General features: G+C 40.7%; 6 non-coding genes and 59 pseudogenes across 6 annotated transcripts; all 65 read right to left on the bottom strand.

Annotated features, from left to right (window-relative positions):
- Positions 1-26: 26 nt before the first annotated feature.
- On the bottom strand, positions 27-145 carry LOC134963883 (5S ribosomal RNA; annotated as a pseudogene).
- A 105-nt stretch (positions 146-250) lies between these two features.
- LOC134962821 (5S ribosomal RNA) lies at positions 251-369 on the bottom strand (annotated as a pseudogene).
- A 107-nt stretch (positions 370-476) lies between these two features.
- On the bottom strand, positions 477-595 carry LOC134961146 (5S ribosomal RNA; annotated as a pseudogene).
- A 107-nt stretch (positions 596-702) lies between these two features.
- On the bottom strand, positions 703-821 carry LOC134962279 (5S ribosomal RNA; annotated as a pseudogene).
- A 107-nt stretch (positions 822-928) lies between these two features.
- Positions 929-1054, bottom strand: LOC134962431 (5S ribosomal RNA; annotated as a pseudogene).
- A 107-nt stretch (positions 1055-1161) lies between these two features.
- On the bottom strand, positions 1162-1280 carry LOC134962801 (5S ribosomal RNA; annotated as a pseudogene).
- A 107-nt stretch (positions 1281-1387) lies between these two features.
- LOC134962457 (5S ribosomal RNA) lies at positions 1388-1506 on the bottom strand (annotated as a pseudogene).
- Positions 1507-1839: 333 nt separating this feature from the next.
- On the bottom strand, positions 1840-1958 carry LOC134964484 (5S ribosomal RNA; annotated as a pseudogene).
- A 107-nt stretch (positions 1959-2065) lies between these two features.
- Positions 2066-2184, bottom strand: LOC134964140 (5S ribosomal RNA; annotated as a pseudogene).
- A 107-nt stretch (positions 2185-2291) lies between these two features.
- On the bottom strand, positions 2292-2410 carry LOC134961992 (5S ribosomal RNA; annotated as a pseudogene).
- A 107-nt stretch (positions 2411-2517) lies between these two features.
- On the bottom strand, positions 2518-2636 carry LOC134961247 (5S ribosomal RNA; annotated as a pseudogene).
- Positions 2637-2969: 333 nt separating this feature from the next.
- LOC134963795 (5S ribosomal RNA) lies at positions 2970-3088 on the bottom strand (annotated as a pseudogene).
- A 107-nt stretch (positions 3089-3195) lies between these two features.
- LOC134959106 (5S ribosomal RNA) lies at positions 3196-3314 on the bottom strand. The gene has a single exon (XR_010187182.1). It is a non-coding gene; the product is annotated as a 5S ribosomal RNA (ribosomal RNA).
- A 107-nt stretch (positions 3315-3421) lies between these two features.
- Positions 3422-3540, bottom strand: LOC134962022 (5S ribosomal RNA; annotated as a pseudogene).
- Positions 3541-3647: 107 nt separating this feature from the next.
- On the bottom strand, positions 3648-3766 carry LOC134962763 (5S ribosomal RNA; annotated as a pseudogene).
- A 107-nt stretch (positions 3767-3873) lies between these two features.
- LOC134963176 (5S ribosomal RNA) lies at positions 3874-3992 on the bottom strand (annotated as a pseudogene).
- A 107-nt stretch (positions 3993-4099) lies between these two features.
- On the bottom strand, positions 4100-4218 carry LOC134962449 (5S ribosomal RNA; annotated as a pseudogene).
- A 107-nt stretch (positions 4219-4325) lies between these two features.
- Positions 4326-4444, bottom strand: LOC134962888 (5S ribosomal RNA). Its single transcript, XR_010188072.1, has one exon. It is a non-coding gene; the product is annotated as a 5S ribosomal RNA (ribosomal RNA).
- A 107-nt stretch (positions 4445-4551) lies between these two features.
- On the bottom strand, positions 4552-4670 carry LOC134960569 (5S ribosomal RNA; annotated as a pseudogene).
- Positions 4671-4777: 107 nt separating this feature from the next.
- LOC134963813 (5S ribosomal RNA) lies at positions 4778-4896 on the bottom strand (annotated as a pseudogene).
- Positions 4897-5003: 107 nt separating this feature from the next.
- Positions 5004-5122, bottom strand: LOC134962907 (5S ribosomal RNA; annotated as a pseudogene).
- Positions 5123-5229: 107 nt separating this feature from the next.
- On the bottom strand, positions 5230-5350 carry LOC134964426 (5S ribosomal RNA; annotated as a pseudogene).
- Positions 5351-5457: 107 nt separating this feature from the next.
- On the bottom strand, positions 5458-5576 carry LOC134959104 (5S ribosomal RNA). The gene has a single exon (XR_010187181.1). It is a non-coding gene; the product is annotated as a 5S ribosomal RNA (ribosomal RNA).
- Positions 5577-5683: 107 nt separating this feature from the next.
- LOC134962021 (5S ribosomal RNA) lies at positions 5684-5802 on the bottom strand (annotated as a pseudogene).
- A 333-nt stretch (positions 5803-6135) lies between these two features.
- Positions 6136-6254, bottom strand: LOC134964483 (5S ribosomal RNA; annotated as a pseudogene).
- A 107-nt stretch (positions 6255-6361) lies between these two features.
- LOC134963324 (5S ribosomal RNA) lies at positions 6362-6480 on the bottom strand (annotated as a pseudogene).
- Positions 6481-6587: 107 nt separating this feature from the next.
- LOC134961991 (5S ribosomal RNA) lies at positions 6588-6706 on the bottom strand (annotated as a pseudogene).
- A 107-nt stretch (positions 6707-6813) lies between these two features.
- On the bottom strand, positions 6814-6932 carry LOC134961246 (5S ribosomal RNA; annotated as a pseudogene).
- Positions 6933-7265: 333 nt separating this feature from the next.
- Positions 7266-7384, bottom strand: LOC134964546 (5S ribosomal RNA; annotated as a pseudogene).
- A 107-nt stretch (positions 7385-7491) lies between these two features.
- LOC134959103 (5S ribosomal RNA) lies at positions 7492-7610 on the bottom strand. Its single transcript, XR_010187180.1, has one exon. It is a non-coding gene; the product is annotated as a 5S ribosomal RNA (ribosomal RNA).
- A 107-nt stretch (positions 7611-7717) lies between these two features.
- On the bottom strand, positions 7718-7836 carry LOC134962019 (5S ribosomal RNA; annotated as a pseudogene).
- Positions 7837-7943: 107 nt separating this feature from the next.
- Positions 7944-8062, bottom strand: LOC134962761 (5S ribosomal RNA; annotated as a pseudogene).
- A 107-nt stretch (positions 8063-8169) lies between these two features.
- Positions 8170-8288, bottom strand: LOC134962906 (5S ribosomal RNA; annotated as a pseudogene).
- Positions 8289-8395: 107 nt separating this feature from the next.
- On the bottom strand, positions 8396-8516 carry LOC134964425 (5S ribosomal RNA; annotated as a pseudogene).
- A 107-nt stretch (positions 8517-8623) lies between these two features.
- LOC134959102 (5S ribosomal RNA) lies at positions 8624-8742 on the bottom strand. The gene has a single exon (XR_010187179.1). It is a non-coding gene; the product is annotated as a 5S ribosomal RNA (ribosomal RNA).
- Positions 8743-8849: 107 nt separating this feature from the next.
- Positions 8850-8968, bottom strand: LOC134962018 (5S ribosomal RNA; annotated as a pseudogene).
- A 107-nt stretch (positions 8969-9075) lies between these two features.
- LOC134961069 (5S ribosomal RNA) lies at positions 9076-9194 on the bottom strand (annotated as a pseudogene).
- Positions 9195-9301: 107 nt separating this feature from the next.
- Positions 9302-9420, bottom strand: LOC134964128 (5S ribosomal RNA; annotated as a pseudogene).
- Positions 9421-9527: 107 nt separating this feature from the next.
- LOC134962448 (5S ribosomal RNA) lies at positions 9528-9646 on the bottom strand (annotated as a pseudogene).
- Positions 9647-9753: 107 nt separating this feature from the next.
- LOC134959939 (5S ribosomal RNA) lies at positions 9754-9872 on the bottom strand (annotated as a pseudogene).
- A 107-nt stretch (positions 9873-9979) lies between these two features.
- LOC134960568 (5S ribosomal RNA) lies at positions 9980-10098 on the bottom strand (annotated as a pseudogene).
- Positions 10099-10205: 107 nt separating this feature from the next.
- On the bottom strand, positions 10206-10324 carry LOC134963812 (5S ribosomal RNA; annotated as a pseudogene).
- A 107-nt stretch (positions 10325-10431) lies between these two features.
- Positions 10432-10550, bottom strand: LOC134962904 (5S ribosomal RNA; annotated as a pseudogene).
- A 107-nt stretch (positions 10551-10657) lies between these two features.
- On the bottom strand, positions 10658-10776 carry LOC134963271 (5S ribosomal RNA). Its single transcript, XR_010188108.1, has one exon. It is a non-coding gene; the product is annotated as a 5S ribosomal RNA (ribosomal RNA).
- A 333-nt stretch (positions 10777-11109) lies between these two features.
- On the bottom strand, positions 11110-11228 carry LOC134960336 (5S ribosomal RNA; annotated as a pseudogene).
- Positions 11229-11335: 107 nt separating this feature from the next.
- LOC134960883 (5S ribosomal RNA) lies at positions 11336-11454 on the bottom strand (annotated as a pseudogene).
- A 107-nt stretch (positions 11455-11561) lies between these two features.
- Positions 11562-11680, bottom strand: LOC134964463 (5S ribosomal RNA; annotated as a pseudogene).
- Positions 11681-12013: 333 nt separating this feature from the next.
- Positions 12014-12132, bottom strand: LOC134961639 (5S ribosomal RNA; annotated as a pseudogene).
- A 107-nt stretch (positions 12133-12239) lies between these two features.
- On the bottom strand, positions 12240-12358 carry LOC134961475 (5S ribosomal RNA; annotated as a pseudogene).
- A 107-nt stretch (positions 12359-12465) lies between these two features.
- Positions 12466-12584, bottom strand: LOC134961002 (5S ribosomal RNA; annotated as a pseudogene).
- Positions 12585-12691: 107 nt separating this feature from the next.
- Positions 12692-12810, bottom strand: LOC134964620 (5S ribosomal RNA; annotated as a pseudogene).
- Positions 12811-12917: 107 nt separating this feature from the next.
- On the bottom strand, positions 12918-13036 carry LOC134964911 (5S ribosomal RNA; annotated as a pseudogene).
- A 107-nt stretch (positions 13037-13143) lies between these two features.
- Positions 13144-13262, bottom strand: LOC134963794 (5S ribosomal RNA; annotated as a pseudogene).
- A 107-nt stretch (positions 13263-13369) lies between these two features.
- LOC134963424 (5S ribosomal RNA) lies at positions 13370-13488 on the bottom strand (annotated as a pseudogene).
- Positions 13489-13595: 107 nt separating this feature from the next.
- On the bottom strand, positions 13596-13714 carry LOC134964935 (5S ribosomal RNA; annotated as a pseudogene).
- A 107-nt stretch (positions 13715-13821) lies between these two features.
- Positions 13822-13940, bottom strand: LOC134963182 (5S ribosomal RNA; annotated as a pseudogene).
- Positions 13941-14047: 107 nt separating this feature from the next.
- Positions 14048-14166, bottom strand: LOC134964909 (5S ribosomal RNA; annotated as a pseudogene).
- A 107-nt stretch (positions 14167-14273) lies between these two features.
- Positions 14274-14392, bottom strand: LOC134960952 (5S ribosomal RNA; annotated as a pseudogene).
- A 107-nt stretch (positions 14393-14499) lies between these two features.
- On the bottom strand, positions 14500-14618 carry LOC134962408 (5S ribosomal RNA; annotated as a pseudogene).
- Positions 14619-14725: 107 nt separating this feature from the next.
- Positions 14726-14844, bottom strand: LOC134963567 (5S ribosomal RNA; annotated as a pseudogene).
- Positions 14845-15176: 332 nt separating this feature from the next.
- On the bottom strand, positions 15177-15295 carry LOC134960366 (5S ribosomal RNA; annotated as a pseudogene).
- Positions 15296-15628: 333 nt separating this feature from the next.
- Positions 15629-15747, bottom strand: LOC134960335 (5S ribosomal RNA; annotated as a pseudogene).
- Positions 15748-15854: 107 nt separating this feature from the next.
- LOC134960881 (5S ribosomal RNA) lies at positions 15855-15973 on the bottom strand (annotated as a pseudogene).
- Positions 15974-16080: 107 nt separating this feature from the next.
- Positions 16081-16199, bottom strand: LOC134964462 (5S ribosomal RNA; annotated as a pseudogene).
- A 333-nt stretch (positions 16200-16532) lies between these two features.
- LOC134961638 (5S ribosomal RNA) lies at positions 16533-16651 on the bottom strand (annotated as a pseudogene).
- Between the last annotated feature and the right edge of the window lie 67 nt (positions 16652-16718).

Here is a 16718-nt window from a genome sequence, read left to right as displayed (position 1 = left end):
ACAGAACGGTGTTGGCAGTATAAAAATACCTACAGCACCTTGTATTCACCGGTGGTCTCCCTAACAAGTACTAACCAGGCCCAACACTGCTTAGCTTCCAAGTTCAGATGAGTTTGGGCATATCCAGCGTGGTGTGGGTGTAGATGAGCTTTGTGGCTTCTGTTAGATCTTTTCTACTTCTAACTACTGGTACATAAATGAATGTTTGAAAATGGAATGCATCAACAGAACGGTGTTGGCAGTATAAAAATACCTACAGCACCTTGTATTTCCAGGTGGTCTCCCACCCAAGCATTAAACAGGCCCAACACTACTTAGTTTCCAAGATCAGATGAGATTGGGCATATACAGTGTGGTGTGGCTGTAGATGAGCTTTGTGGTTTCTGGTAGAACTTTTCTACTTCTAACTACTGGTACATAAATGAATAAGTTTGAAAATGGAATGCATCAACAGAACAGTGTTGGCAGTATGAATATACCTACATCACCTTGTACTCCCAGGTGGTTTCCCATCTAAGTACTAACCAGGCCCAACACTGCTTAGCTTCCAAGATCAGATGAGATTGGGTGTATCCAGTGTGGTGAGGCTGTACATGAGCTTTGTGGTTTCTGTTAGAACTTTTCTACTTCTAACTACTGGTACATAAATGAATAAGTTTGAAAATGGAATGCATCAACAGAACTGTGTTGGCAGTATAAAAATACCTACAGCACCTTGCATTCCCAGGTGGTCTCCCATCCAAGTACTAACCAGACCCAACACTGCTTAGCTTGCAAGATCAGATGAATTTGGGCGTATCCAGCGTGGTGTGGCTGTAGATGAGCTTTGAGGTTTCTGTTAGAACTTTTCTACTTCTAACTACTGGTACATAAATGAATAAGTTTGAAAATGGAATGCATCAACAGAACGGTGTTGGCAGTATAAAAATACCTACAGCACCTTGTATTCCCAGGTGGTCACCCACACAAGTACTAACCAGGCCCAACACTACTTAGCTTCCAAGTTCAGATGAGATATGATATTGGGCGTATACAGTGTGGTGTGGCTGTAGATGAGCTTTGTGGTTTCTGTTAGAACTTTTCTTCTTCTAACTACTGGTACATTAATGAATAAGTTTGAAAATAGAATACATCAACAGAACGATGTTGGCAGTATAAAAATACCTACAGCACCTTGCATTCCCAGGTGGTCTCCCATCCAAGTACTAACCAGGCCCAATACTGCTTAGTTTCCAAGATCAGATGAGATTGGGCGTATCCAGTGTTGTGTGGCTGTATATGAACTTTCTGGTTTCTGTTAGATCTTTCCTACTTCTAACTACTGGTACATAAATGAATAAGTTTGAAAATAGAATGCATCAATAGAACGGTGTTGGCAGTATAAAAATACCTACAGCACCTTGTACTCCCAGGTGGTCTCCCAACCAAGTACTAACCAGGCCCAACACTGCTTAGCTTCAAAGGTCAGATCAGATTGAGTATATCCAGCGTGGTGTGGCTGTAGATGAGCTTTGTGGTTGCTGTTAGAACTTTTCTACTTCTAACTACTGGTAAATTTATGAAAGAGTTTGAAAATGGAATGCATCAACAGAACGGTGTTGGCAGTATAAAAACACCTACAGCACTTTGTATTCCCAGGTGGTCTCCCATCCAAATACTAACCAGGCCCAATACTGCTTAGTTTATAAGATCAGATGAGATTGGGCGTATCCAGTGTTGTGTGGCTGTAGATGAACTTTCTGGTTTCTGTTAGATCTTTCCTACTTCTAACTACTGGTACATAAATGAATAAGTTTGAAAATAGAATGCATCAACAGAACGGTGTTGGCAGTATAAAAATACCTACAGCACCTTGTATTCCAAGGTGGTCTCCCATCCAAGTACTAATCAGGCCAAACACTGCTTAGCTTCCGAGGTCAGATCAGATTGGTCGTATCCAACGTGGTGTGGCTGTAGATGAGCATTGAGGTTTATGTTAGAACTTTTCTACTTCTAACTACTGGTAAATAAATGAATAAGTTTGAAAATGGAATGCATCAACAGAACGGTGTTGGCAGTATAAAAATACCTACAGCACCTTATACTCCCAGGTGGTCTCCCATCTAAGTACTAACCAGGCCCAACACTGCTTAGCTTCAAAGATCAGATCAAATTGAATATATCCAGCGTGGTGTGGCTGTAGATGAGCTTTGTGGTTGCTGTTAGAACTTTTCTACTTCTAACTACTGGTAAATTTATGAAAGAGTTTGAAAATGGAATGCATCAACAGAACGGTGTTGGCAGTATAAAAATACCTACAGCACATTGTACTCCCAGGTGGTCTCCCATTCAAGTACTAACCAGGCCCAACACTGCTTAGCTTCCAAGATCAGATGAGATTGTGTGTATAAAGTGTGGTGCGGCTGTAGATGAGCTTTTTGGTTTCTGTTAGAACTTTTCTACTTCTAACTACTGGTACATAAATGAATAAGTTTGAAAATGGAATGCATCAACAGAACGATGTTGGCAGTATAAAAATACCTACAGCACCTTGTACTCCCAGGTGGTCTCCCATCCAAGTACTAAACAGACCCAACACTGCTTATCTTCAAAGATCAGATGAGATTAGGTATATCCAGCGTGGCGTGGCTGTAGATTAGCTTTGTGGTTGCTGTTAGAACTTTTCTACTTCTAACTACTGGTACATAAATGAATAAGTTTGAAAATGGTATGCATCAACAGAACGGTGTTGGCAGTATAAAAACACCTAAAGCACTTTGTATTCCCAGGTGGTCTCCCATCCAAGTACTAACCAGGCCCAATACTGCTTAGTTTATAAGATCAGGTGAGATTGGGCGTATCCAGTGTTGTGTGGCTGTAGATGAACTTTCTGGTTTCTGTTAGATCTTTCCTACTTCTAACTACTGGTACATAAATGAATAAGTTTGAAAATAGAATGCATCAACAGAACGGTGTTGGCAGTATAAAAATACCTACAGCACCTTGTATTCCAAGGTGGTCTCCCATCCAAGTACTAATCAGGCCAAACACTGCTTAGCTTCCAAGGTCAGATCAGATTGGTCGTATCCAACGTGGTGTGGCTGTAGATGAGCATTGTGGTTTCTGTTAGAACTTTTCTACTTCTAACTACTGGTAAATAAATGAATAAGTTTGAAAATGGAATGCATCAACAGAACGGTGTTGGCAGTATAAAAATACCTACAGCACCTTGTACTCCCAGGTGGTATACCATCCAAGTACTAACTAGGCCCAACACTGCTTGGCTTCCAAGATCAGATGAGATTGGGTGTATCCAGTGTGGTGTGGCTGTAGATGAGCTTTGTGGTTTCTGTTAGAACTTTTCTACTTCTAACTACTGGTACCTAAATGAATAAGTTTGAAAATGGAATGCATCAACAGAACGGTGTTGGCAGTATAAAAATACCTACAGCACCTTGTACTCACAGGTGGTCTATCATCCAAGTACTAACCAGGCCCAACACTGCTTAATTTCAAAGATCAGATGAGATTGGGTATATCCAGCGTGGTGTGGCTGTAGATGAGCTTTGTGGTTTCTGTTAGAACTTTTCTACTTCTAACTACTGGTAAATTTATGAAAGAGTTTGAAAATGGAATGCATCAACAGAACGGTGTTGGCAGTATAAAAATACCTACAGCACATTGTACTCCCAGGTGGTCTCTCATTCAAGTACTAACCAGGCCCAACACTGCTTAGCTTCCAAGATCAGATGAGATTGTGCGTATCCAGTGTGGTGTGGCTGTAGACGAGCTTTGTTGTTTCTGTTAGAACTTTTCTACTTCTAACTACTGGTACATAAATGAATAAATTTGAAAATGGAATGCATCAACAGAACGGTGTTGGCAGTATAAAAATACCTACAGCACCTTGTACTCCCAGGTGGTCTCCCATCCAAGTACTAAACAGACCGAACACTGCTTAGCTTCAAAGATCAGATGAGATTGGGTATATCCAGCGTGGTGTGGCTGCAGATTAGCTTTGTGGTTGCTGTTAGAACTTTTCTACTTCTAACTACTGGTACATAAATGAATAAGTTTGAAAATGGAATGCATCAACAGAACGGTGTTGGCAGTATAAAATTACATACAGCACCTTGTACTCCCAGGTGGTATACCATCCAAGTACTAACCAGGCCCAACACTGCTTGGCTTCCAAGATCAGTTGAGATTGGGCATATCCAGTGTGGTGTGGCTGTAGATGAGCTTTGTGGTTTCTGTTAGAACTTTTCTACTTCTAACTACTGGTAAATTTATGAAAGAGTTTGAAAATGGAATGCATCAACAGAACGGTGTTGGCAGTATAAAAATACCTACAGCACCTTGTACTCCCAGGTGGTCTCCCATTCAAGTACTAACCAGGCCCAACACTGCTTAGCTTCCAAGATCAGATGAGATTGTGTGTATCCAGTGTGGTGTGGCTGTAGATTAGCTTTTTGGTTTCTGTTAGAACTTTTCTACTTCTAACTACTGATACATAAATGAATAAGTTTGAAAATGGAATGCATCAACAGAACGGTGTTGGCAGTATAAAAATACCTACAGCACCTTGTACTCCCAGGTGGTCTCCCATCCAAGTACTAAACAGACCCAACACTGCTTAGCTTCAAAGATCAGATGAGATTGGGTATATCCAGCGTGGTGTGGCTGTAGATTAGCTTTGTGGTTGCTGTTAGAACTTTTCTACTTCTAACTACTGGTACATAAATGAATAAGTTTGAAAATGGTATGCATCAACAGAACGGTGTTGGCAGTATAAAAACACCTACAGCACTTTGTATTCCCAGGTGGTCTCCCATCCAAGTACTAACCAGGCCCAATACTGCTTAGTTTCCAAGATCAGATGAGATTGGGCGTATCCAGTTTTGTGTGGCTGTAGAGGTGCTTTGTTGTTTCTGTTAGATCTTTCCTACTTCTAACTACTGGTACATAAATGAATAAGTTTGAAAATGGAATGCATCAACAGAACGGTGTTGGCAGTATAAAATTACCTACAGCACCTTGTATTCCCAGGTGGTCTCCCATCCAAGTACTAACCAGGCCCAACATTGCTTATCTTCCTAGAACAGATGAGATTGGGCATATCCAGTGTAGTGTGGCTGCAGATAAGCTTTGTGGTTTCTGTTAGAACTTTTCTACTTCTAACTACTGGTACATAAATGAATAAGTTTGAATATGGAATGCATCAACAGAACGGTGTTGGCAGTATAAAAATACCTACAGCACCTTGTATTCCAAGGTGGTCTCCCATCCAAGTACTAATCAGGCCAAACACTGCTTAGCTTCCAAGGTCAGATCAGATTGGTCGTATCCAACGTGGTGTGTGGCTGTAGATGAGCATTGTGGTTTCGGTTAGAACTTTTCTACTTCTAACTACTGGTAAATAAATGAATAAGTTTGAAAATGGAATGCATCAACAGAACGGTGTTGGCAGTATAAAAATACCTACAGCACCTTGTACTCCCAGGTGGTATACCATCCAAGTACTAACTAGGCCCAACACTGCTTGGCTTCCAAGATCAGATGAGATTGGGTGTATCCAGTGTGGTGTGGCTGTAGATGAGCTTTGTGGTTTCTGTTAGAACTTTTCTACTTCTAACTACTGGTACCTAAATGAATAAGTTTGAAAATGGAATGCATCAACAGAACGGTGTTGGCAGTATAAAAATACCTACAGCACCTTGTACTCACAGGTGGTCTATCATCCAAGTACTAACCAGGCCCAACACTGCTTAATTTCAAAGATCAGATGAGATTGGGTATATCCAGCGTGGTGTGGCTGTAGATGAGCTTTGTGGTTTCTGTTAGAACTTTTCTACTTCTAACTACTGGTAAATTTATGAAAGAGTTTGAAAATGGAATGCATCAACAGAACGGTGTTGGCAGTATAAAAACACCTACAGCACTTTGTATTCCCAGGTGGTCTCCCATCCAAATACTAACCAGGCCCAATACTGCTTAGTTTATAAGATCAGATGAGATTGGGCGTATCCAGTGTTGTGTGGCTGTAGATGAACTTTCTGGTTTCTGTTAGATCTTTCCTACTTCTAACTACTGGTACATAAATGAATAAGTTTGAAAATAGAATGCATCAACAGAACGGTGTTGGCAGTATAAAAATACCTACAGCACCTTGTATTCCAAGGTGGTCTCCCATCCAAGTACTAATCAGGCCAAACACTGCTTAGCTTCCGAGGTCAGATCAGATTGGTCGTATCCAACGTGGTGTGGCTGTAGATGAGCATTGAGGTTTATGTTAGAACTTTTCTACTTCTAACTACTGGTAAATAAATGAATAAGTTTGAAAATGGAATGCATCAACAGAACGGTGTTGGCAGTATAAAAATACCTACAGCACCTTATACTCCCAGGTGGTCTCCCATCTAAGTACTAACCAGGCCCAACACTGCTTAGCTTCAAAGATCAGATCAAATTGAGTATATCCAGCGTGGTGTGGCTGTAGATGAGCTTTGTGGTTGCTGTTAGAACTTTTCTACTTCTAACTACTGGTAAATTTATGAAAGAGTTTGAAAATGGAATGCATCAACAGAACGGTGTTGGCAGTATAAAAATACCTACAGCACATTGTACTCCCAGGTGGTCTCCCATTCAAGTACTAACCAGGCCCAACACTGCTTAGCTTCCAAGATCAGATGAGATTGTGTGTATAAAGTGTGGTGCGGCTGTAGATGAGCTTTTTGGTTTCTGTTAGAACTTTTCTACTTCTAACTACTGGTACATAAATGAATAAGTTTGAAAATGGAATGCATCAACAGAACGATGTTGGCAGTATAAAAATACCTACAGCACCTTGTACTCCCAGGTGGTCTCCCATCCAAGTACTAAACAGACCCAACACTGCTTATCTTCAAAGATCAGATGAGATTAGGTATATCCAGCGTGGCGTGGCTGTAGATTAGCTTTGTGGTTGCTGTTAGAACTTTTCTACTTCTAACTACTGGTACATAAATGAATAAGTTTGAAAATGGTATGCATCAACAGAACGGTGTTGGCAGTATAAAAACACCTAAAGCACTTTGTATTCCCAGGTGGTCTCCCATCCAAGTACTAACCAGGCCCAATACTGCTTAGTTTATAAGATCAGGTGAGATTGGGCGTATCCAGTGTTGTGTGGCTGTAGATGAACTTTCTGGTTTCTGTTAGATCTTTCCTACTTCTAACTACTGGTACATAAATGAATAAGTTTGAAAATAGAATGCATCAACAGAACGGTGTTGGCAGTATAAAAATACTTACAGCACCTTGTATTCCAAGGTGGTCTCCCATCCAAGTACTAATCAGGCCAAACACTGCTTAGCTTCCAAGGTCAGATCAGATTGGTCGTATCCAACGTGGTGTGGCTGTAGATGAGCATTGTGGTTTCTGTTAGAACTTTTCTACTTCTAACTACTGGTAAATAAATGAATAAGTTTGAAAATGGAATGCATCAACAGAACGGTGTTGGCAGTATAAAAATACCTACAGCACCTTGTACTCCCAGGTGGTATACCATCCAAGTACTAACTAGGCCCAACACTGCTTGGCTTCCAAGATCAGATGAGATTGGGTGTATCCAGTGTGGTGTGGCTGTAGATGAGCTTTGTGGTTTCTGTTAGAACTTTTCTACTTCTAACTACTGGTACCTAAATGAATAAGTTTGAAAATGGAATGCATCAACAGAACGGTGTTGGCAGTATAAAAATACCTACAGCACCTTGTACTCACAGGTGGTCTATCATCCAAGTACTAACCAGGCCCAACACTGCTTAATTTCAAAGATCAGATGAGATTGGGTATATCCAGCGTGGTGTGGCTGTAGATGAGCTTTGTGGTTTCTGTTAGAACTTTTCTACTTCTAACTACTGGTAAATTTATGAAAGAGTTTGAAAATGGAATGCATCAACAGAACGGTGTTGGCAGTATAAAAATACCTACAGCACATTGTACTCCCAGGTGGTCTCTCATTCAAGTACTAACCAGGCCCAACACTGCTTAGCTTCCAAGATCAGATGAGATTGTGCGTATCCAGTGTGGTGTGGCTGTAGACGAGCTTTGTTGTTTCTGTTAGAACTTTTCTACTTCTAACTACTGGTACATAAATGAATAAATTTGAAAATGGAATGCATCAACAGAACGGTGTTGGCAGTATAAAATTACCTACAGCACCTTGTATTCCCAGGTGGTCTCCCATCCAAGTACTAACCAGGCCCAACATTGCTTATCTTCCTAGAACAGATGAGATTGGGCATATCCAGTGTAGTGTGGCTGCAGATAAGCTTTGTGGTTTCTGTTAGAACTTTTCTACTTCTAACTACTGGTACATAAATGAATAAGTTTGAATATGGAATGCATCAACAGAACGGTGTTGGCAGTATAAAAATACCTACAGCACCTTGTATTCCAAGGTGGTCTCCCATCCAAGTACTAATCAGGCCAAACACTGCTTAGCTTCCAAGGTCAGATCAGATTGGTCGTATCCAACGTGGTGTGTGGCTGTAGATGAGCATTGTGGTTTCGGTTAGAACTTTTCTACTTCTAACTACTGGTAAATAAATGAATAAGTTTGAAAATGGAATGCATCAACAGAACGGTGTTGGCAGTATAAAAATACCTACAGCACCTTGTACTCCCAGGTGGTATACCATCCAAGTACTAACTAGGCCCAACACTGCTTGGCTTCCAAGATCAGATGAGATTGGGTGTATCCAGTGTGGTGTGGCTGTAGATGAGCTTTGTGGTTTCTGTTAGAACTTTTCTACTTCTAACTACTGGTACCTAAATGAATAAGTTTGAAAATGGAATGCATCAACAGAACGGTGTTGGCAGTATAAAAATACCTACAGCACCTTGTACTCACAGGTGGTCTATCATCCAAGTACTAACCAGGCCCAACACTGCTTAATTTCAAAGATCAGATGAGATTGGGTATATCCAGCGTGGTGTGGCTGTAGATGAGCTTTGTGGTTTCTGTTAGAACTTTTCTACTTCTAACTACTGGTAAATTTATGAAAGAGTTTGAAAATGGAATGCATCAACAGAACGGTGTTGGCAGTATAAAAATACCTACAGCACATTGTACTCCCAGGTGGTCTCCCATTCAAGTACTAACCAGGCCCAACACTGCTTAGCTTCCAAGATCAGATGAGATTGTGCGTATCCAGTGTGGTGTGGCTGTAGACGAGCTTTGTTGTTTCTGTTAGAACTTTTCTACTTCTAACTACTGGTACATAAATGAATAAATTTGAAAATGGAATGCATCAACAGAACGGTGTTGGCAGTATAAAAATACCTACAGCACCTTGTACTCCCAGGTGGTCTCCCATCCAAGTACTAAACAGACCGAACACTGCTTAGCTTCAAAGATCAGGTGAGATTGGGTATATCCAGCGTGGTGTGGCTGCAGATTAGCTTTGTGGTTGCTGTTAGAACTTTTCTACTTCTAACTACTGGTACATAAATGAATAAGTTTGAAAATGGAATGCATCAACAGAACGGTGTTGGCAGTATAAAATTACATACAGCACCTTGTACTCCCAGGTGGTATACCATCCAAGTACTAACCAGGCCCAACACTGCTTGGCTTCCAAGATCAGTTGAGATTGGGCATATCCAGTGTGGTGTGGCTGTAGATGAGCTTTGTGGTTTCTGTTAGAACTTTTCTACTTCTAACTACTGGTAAATTTATGATAGAGTTTGAAAATGGAATGCATCAACAGAACGGTGTTGGCAGTATAAAAATACCTACAGCACCTTGTACTCCCAGGTGGTCTCCCATTCAAGTACTAACCAGGCCCAACACTGCTTAGCTTCCAAGATCAGATAAGATTGTGTGTATCCAGTGTGGTGTGGCTGTAGATGAGCTTTTTGGTTTCTGTTAGAACTTTTCTACTTCTAACTACTGATACATAAATGAATAAGTTTGAAAATGGAATGCATCAACAGAACGGTGTTGGCAGTATAAAAATACCTACAGCACCTTGTACTCCCAGGTGGTCTCCCATCCAAGTACTAAACAGACCCAACACTGCTTAGCTTCAAAGATCAGATGAGATTGGGTATATCCAGCGTGGTGTGGCTGTAGATTAGCTTTGTGGTTGCTGTTAGAACTTTTCTACTTCTAACTACTGGTACATAAATGAATAAGTTTGAAAATGGTATGCATCAACAGAACGGTGTTGGCAGTATAAAAACACCTACAGCACTTTGTATTCCCAGGTGGTCTCCCATCCAAGTACTAACCAGGCCCAATACTGCTTAGTTTCCAAGATCAGATGAGATTGGGCGTATCCAGTTTTGTGTGGCTGTAGAGGAGCTTTGTTGTTTCTGTTAGATCTTTCCTACTTCTAACTACTGGTACATAAATGAATAAGTTTGAAAATGGAATGCATCAACAGAACGGTGTTGGCAGTATAAAATTACCTACAGCACCTTGTATTCCCAGGTGGTCTCCCATCCAAGTACTAACCAGGCCCAACATTGCTTATCTTCCTAGAACAGATGAGATTGGGCATATCCAGTGTAGTGTGGCTGCAGATAAGCTTTGTGGTTTCTGTTAGAACTTTTCTACTTCTAACTACTGGTACATAAATGAATAAGTTTGAATATGGAATGCATCAACAGAACGGTGTTGGCAGTATAAAAATACCTACAGCACCTTGTATTCCCAGGTGGTCTCCCATGCAAGTACTAACCAGGCCCAACACTGCTTAATTTCAAAGATCAGATGAGATTGGGTATATCCAGTGTGGTGTGGCTGTAGATGAGCTTTGTGGTTGCTGTTAGAACTTTTCTACTTCTAACTACTGGTACATAAATGAATAAGTTTGAAAATGGAATGCATCAACAGAACGGTGTTGGCAGTATAAAAATACCTACAGCACCTTGTATTCACCGGTGGTCTCCCTAACAAGCACTAACCAGGCACAACACTGCTTAGCTTCCAAGTTCAGATGAGTTTGGGCATATACAGCGTGGTGTGGGTGTAGATGAGCTTTGTGGCTTCTGTTAGATCTTTCCTACTTCTAACTACTGGTACATAAATGAATAAGTTTGAAAATGAAATGCATCAACAGAACGGTGTTGGCAGTATAAAAATACCTACAGCACCTTGTATTCACCGGTGGTCTCCCTAACAAGTACTAACCAGGCCCAACACTGCTTAACTTCCAAGATCAGATGAGATTGGGCGTATCCAGTGTGGTGTGGCTGTAGATGAGCTTTGTGGTTTCTGTTAGAACTTTTCTACTTCTAACTACTGGTACATAAATGAATAAGTTTGAAAATGGAATGCATCAACAGAACGGTGTTGGCAGTATGAAAATACCTACATCACCTTGTACTCCCAGGTGGTCTCCCATCCAAGTACTAAACAGGCCCAACACTGCTTAGCTTCAAAGATCAGATGAGATTGGGTATATCCAGCGTGGTGTGGCTGTAGATTTGCTTTGTGGTTGCTGTTAGAACTTTTCTACTTCTAACTACTGGTACATAAATGAATAAGTTTGAAAATGGTATGCATCAACAGAACGGTGTTTGCAGTATAAAAACACCTACATCACTTTGTATTCCCAGGTGGTCTCCCATCCAAGTACTAACCAGGCCCAATACTGCTTAGTTTCCAAGATCAGATGAGATTGGGTGCATCCAGTGTTGTGTGCCTGTAGATGAGCTTTATGGTTTCTGTTAGATCTTTCCTACTTCTAACTACTGGTAAATAAATGAAAAAGTTTGATAATAGAATACATCAACAGAACGATGTTGGCAGTATAAAAATACCTACAGCACCTTGCATTCCCAGGTGGTCTCCCATACAAATACAAACCATGACCAACACTGCTTAGCTTCCAAGATGAGAGGAGATTGGGCATATCCAAAGTAGTGTGGCTGCAGATAAGCTTTGTGGTTTCTGTTAGAACTTTTCTTCTTCTAACTACTGGTACATAAATGAATAAGTGTGAAAATAGAATACATCAACAGAACGATGTTGGCAGTATAAAAATACCTACAGCACCTTGCATTCCCAGGTGGTCTCCCATCCAAGTACTAACCAGGCCCAATACTGCTTAGTTTCCAAGATCAGATGAGATTGGGCGTATCCAGTGTTGTGTGGCTGTAGATGAACTTTCTGGTTTCTGTTAGATCTTTCCTACTTCTAACTACTGGTACATAAATGAATAAGTTTGAAAATAGAATGCATCAATAGAACGGTGTTGGCAGTATAAAAATACCTACAGCACCTTGTACTCCCAGGTGGTCTCCCATCCAAGTACTAACCAGGCCCAACACTGCTTAGCTTCAAAGATCAGATCAGATTGAGTATATCCAGCGTGGTGTGGCTGTAGATGAGCTTTGTGGTTGCTGTTAGAACTTTTCTACTTCTAACTACTGGTAAATTTATGAAAGAGTTTGAAAATGGAATGCATCAACAGAACGGTGTTGGCAGTATAAAAATACCTACAGCACATTGTACTCCCAGGTGGTCTCCCATTCAAGTACTAACCAGGCCCAACACTGCTTAGCTTCCAAGATCAGATGAGATTGTGTGTATAAAGTGTGGTGTGGCTGTAGATGAGCTTTTTGGTTTCTGTTAGAACTTTTCTACTTCTAACTACTGGTACATAAATGAATAAGTTTGAAAATGGAATGCATCAACAGAACGGTGTTGGCAGTATAAAAATACCTACAGCACATTGTACTCCCAGGTGATCTCCCATCCAAGTACTAAACAGACCCAACACTGCTTAGCTTCAAAAATCAGATGAGATTAGGTATATCCAGCGTGGCGTGGCTGTTGATTAGCTTTGTGGTTGCTGTTAGAACTTTTCTACTTCTAACTACTGGTACATAAATGAATAAGTTTGAAAATGGTATGCATCAACAGAACGGTGTTGGCAGTATAAAAACACCTACAGCACTTTGTATTCCCAGGTGGTCTCCCATCCAAGTACTAACCAGGCCCAATACTGCTTAGTTTATAAGATCAGATGAGATTGGGCGTATCCAGTGTTGTGTGGCTGTAGATGAACTTTCTGGTTTCTGTTAGATCTTTCCTACTTCTAACTACTGGTACATAAATGAATAAGTTTGAAAATAGAATGCATCAACAGAACGGTGTTGGCAGTATAAAAATACCTACAGCACCTTGTATTCCAAGGTGGTCTCCCATCCAAGTACTAATCAGGCCAAACACTGCTTAGCTTCCAAGGTCAGATCAGATTGGTCGTATCCAACGTGGTGTGGCTGTAGATGAGCTTTGTGGTTTCTGTTAGAACTTTTCTACTTCTAACTACTGGTAAATAAATGAATAAGTTTGAAAATGGAATGCATCAACAGAACGGTGTTGGCAGTATAAAAATACCTACAGCACCTTGTACTCCCAGGTGGTCTCCCATCTAAGTACTAACCAGGCCCAACACTGCATAGCTTCAAAGATCAGATCAGATTGAGTATATCCAGCGTGGTGTGGCTGTAGATGAGCTTTGTGGTTGCTTTTAGAACTTTTCTACTTCTAACTACTGGTAAATTTATGAAAGAGTTTGAAAATGGAATGCATCAACAGAACGGTGTTGGCAGTATAAAAATACCTACAGCACATTGTACTCCCAGGTGGTCTCAAATTCAAGTACTAACCAGGCCCAACACTGCTTAGCTTCCAAGATCAGATGAGATTGTGTGTATAAAGTGTGGTGCGGCTGTAGATGAGCTTTTTGGTTTCTGTTAGAACTTTTCTACTTCTAACTACTGGTACATAAATGAATAAGTTTGAAAATGGAATGCATCAACAGAACGGTGTTGGCAGTATAAAAATACCTACAGCACCTTGTACTCCCAGGTTGTCTCCCATCCAAGTACTAAACAGACCCAACACTGCTTAGCTTCAAAGATCAGATGAGATTAGGTATATCCAGCGTGGCGTGGCTGTAGATTAGCTTTGTGGTTGCTGTTAGAACTTTTCTACTTCTAACTACTGGTACATAAATGAATAAGTTTAAAAATGGTATGCATCAACAGAACGGTGTTGGCAGTATAAAAACACCTACAGCACTTTGTATTCCCAGGTGGTCTCCCATCCAAGTACTAACCAGGCCCAATACTGCTTAGTTTATAAGATCAGATGAGATTGGGCGTATCCAGTGTTGTGTGGCTGTAGATGAACTTTCTGGTTTCTGTTAGATCTTTCCTACTTCTAACTACTGGTACATAAATGAATAAGTTTGAAAATAGAATGCATCAACAGAACGGTGTTGGCAGTATAAAAATACCTACAGCACTTTGTATTCCAAGGTGGTCTCCCATCCAAGTACTAATCAGGCCAAACACTGCTTAGCTTCCAAGATCAGATGAGATTGGGCGTATCCAGTGTGGTGTGGCTGTAGATGAGCTTTGTGGTTTCTGTTAGAACTTTTCTACTTCTAACTACTGGTACATAAATGAATAAGTTTGAAAATGGAATGCATCAACAGAACGGTGTTGGCAGTATGAAAATACCTACATCACCTTGTACTCCCAGGTGGTCTCCCATCCAAGTACTAAACAGGCCCTACACTGCTTAGCTTCAAAGATCAGATGAGATTGGGTATATCCAGCTTGGTGTGGCTGTAGATTAGCTTTGTGGTTGCTGTTAGAACTTTTCTACTTCTAACTACTGGTACATAAATGAATAAGTTTGAAAATGGTATGCATCAACAGAACGGTGTTTGCAGTATAAAAACACCTACATCACTTTGTATTCCCAGGTGGTCTCCCATCCAAGTACTAACCAGGCCCAATACTGCTTAGTTTCCAAGATCAGATGAGATTGGGTGCATCCAGTATTGTGTGCCTGTAGATGAGCTTTGTGGTTTCTGTTAGATCTTTCCTACTTCTAACTACTGGTAAATAAATGAAAAAGTTTGATAATAGAATACATCAACAGAACGATGTTGGCAGTATAAAAATACCTACAGCACCTTGCATTCCCAGGTGGTCTCCCATACAAATACAAACCATGACCAACACTGCTTAGCTTCCAAGATGAGAGGAGATTGGGCATATCCAGTGTAGTGTGGCTGCAGATAAGTTTTGTGGTTTCTGTTAGAACTTTTCTACTTCTAACTACTGGTACATAAATGAATAAGTTTGAATATGGAATGCATCAACAGAACGGTGTTGGCAGTATAAAATACCTACAGCACCTTGTATTCACCGGTGGTCTCCCATGCAAGTACTAACCAGGCCCAACACTGCTTAATTTCAAAGATCAGATGAGATTGGGTATATCCAGTGTGGTGTGGCTGTAGATGAGCTTTGTGGTTGCTGTTAGAACTTTTCTACTTCTAACTACTGGTACATAAATGAATAAGTTTGAAAATGGAATGCATCAACAGAACGGTGTTGGCAGTATAAAAATACCTACAGCACCTTGTATTCACCGGTGGTCTCCCTAACAAGCACTAACCAGGCACAACACTGCTTAGCTTCCAAGTTCAGATGAGTTTGGGCATATCCAGCGTGGTGTGGGTGTAGATGAGCTTTGTGGCTTCTGTTAGATCTTTCCTACTTCTAACTACTGGTACATAAATGAATAAGTTTGAAAATGAAATGCATCAACAGAACGGTGTTGGCAGTATAAAAATACCTACAGCACCTTGTATTCACCGGTGGTCTCCCTAACAAGTACTAACCAGGCCCAACACTGCTTAACTTCCAAGATCAGATGAGATTGGGCGTATCCAGTGTGGTGTGGCTGTAGATGAGCTTTGTGGTTTCTGTTAGAACTTTTCTACTTCTAACTACTGGTACATAAATGAATAAGTTTGAAAATGGAATGCATCAACAGAACGGTGTTGGCAGTATGAAAATACCTACATCACCTTGTACTCCCAGGTGGTCTCCCATCCAAGTACTAAACAGGCCCAACACTGCTTAGCTTCAAAGATCAGATGAGATTGGGTATATCCAGCGTGGTGTGGCTGTAGATTTGCTTTGTGGTTGCTGTTAGAACTTTTCTACTTCTAACTACTGGTACATAAATGAATAAGTTTGAAAATGGTATGCATCAACAGAACGGTGTTTGCAGTATAAAAACACCTACATCACTTTGTATTCCCAGGTGGTCTCCCATCCAAGTACTAACCAGGCCCAATACTGCTTAGTTTCCAAGATCAGATGAGATTGGGTGCATCCAGTGTTGTGTGCCTGTAGATGAGCTTTATGGTTTCTGTTAGATCTTTCCTACTTCTAACTACTGGTAAATAAATGAAAAAGTTTGATAATAGAATACATCAACAGAACGATGTTGGCAGTATAAAAATACCTACAGCACCTTGCATTCCCAGGTGGTCTCCCATACAAATACAAACCATGACCAACACTGCTTAGCTTCCAAGATGAGAGGAGATTGGGCATATCCAAAGTAGTGTGGCTGCAGATAAGCTTTGTGGTTTCTGTTAGAACTTTTCTTCTTCTAACTACTGGTACATAAATGAATAAGTGTGAAAATAGAATACATCAACAGAACGATGTTGGCAGTATAAAAATACCTACAGCACCTTGCATTCCCAGGTGGTCTCCCATCCAAGTACTAACCAGGCCCAATACTGCTTAGTTTCCAAGATCAGATGAGATTGGGCGTATCCAGTGTTGTGTGGCTGTAGATGAACTTTCTGGTTTCTGTTAGATCTTTCCTACTTCTAACTACTGGTACATAAATGAATAAGTTTGAA

The sequence above is a fragment of the Pseudophryne corroboree genome, chromosome 9, assembly GCF_028390025.1.
Source record: "Pseudophryne corroboree isolate aPseCor3 chromosome 9, aPseCor3.hap2, whole genome shotgun sequence".
NCBI lineage: Eukaryota > Metazoa > Chordata > Amphibia > Anura > Myobatrachidae > Pseudophryne > Pseudophryne corroboree.
This window is presented reverse-complemented; position numbering and strand designations above follow the sequence as displayed.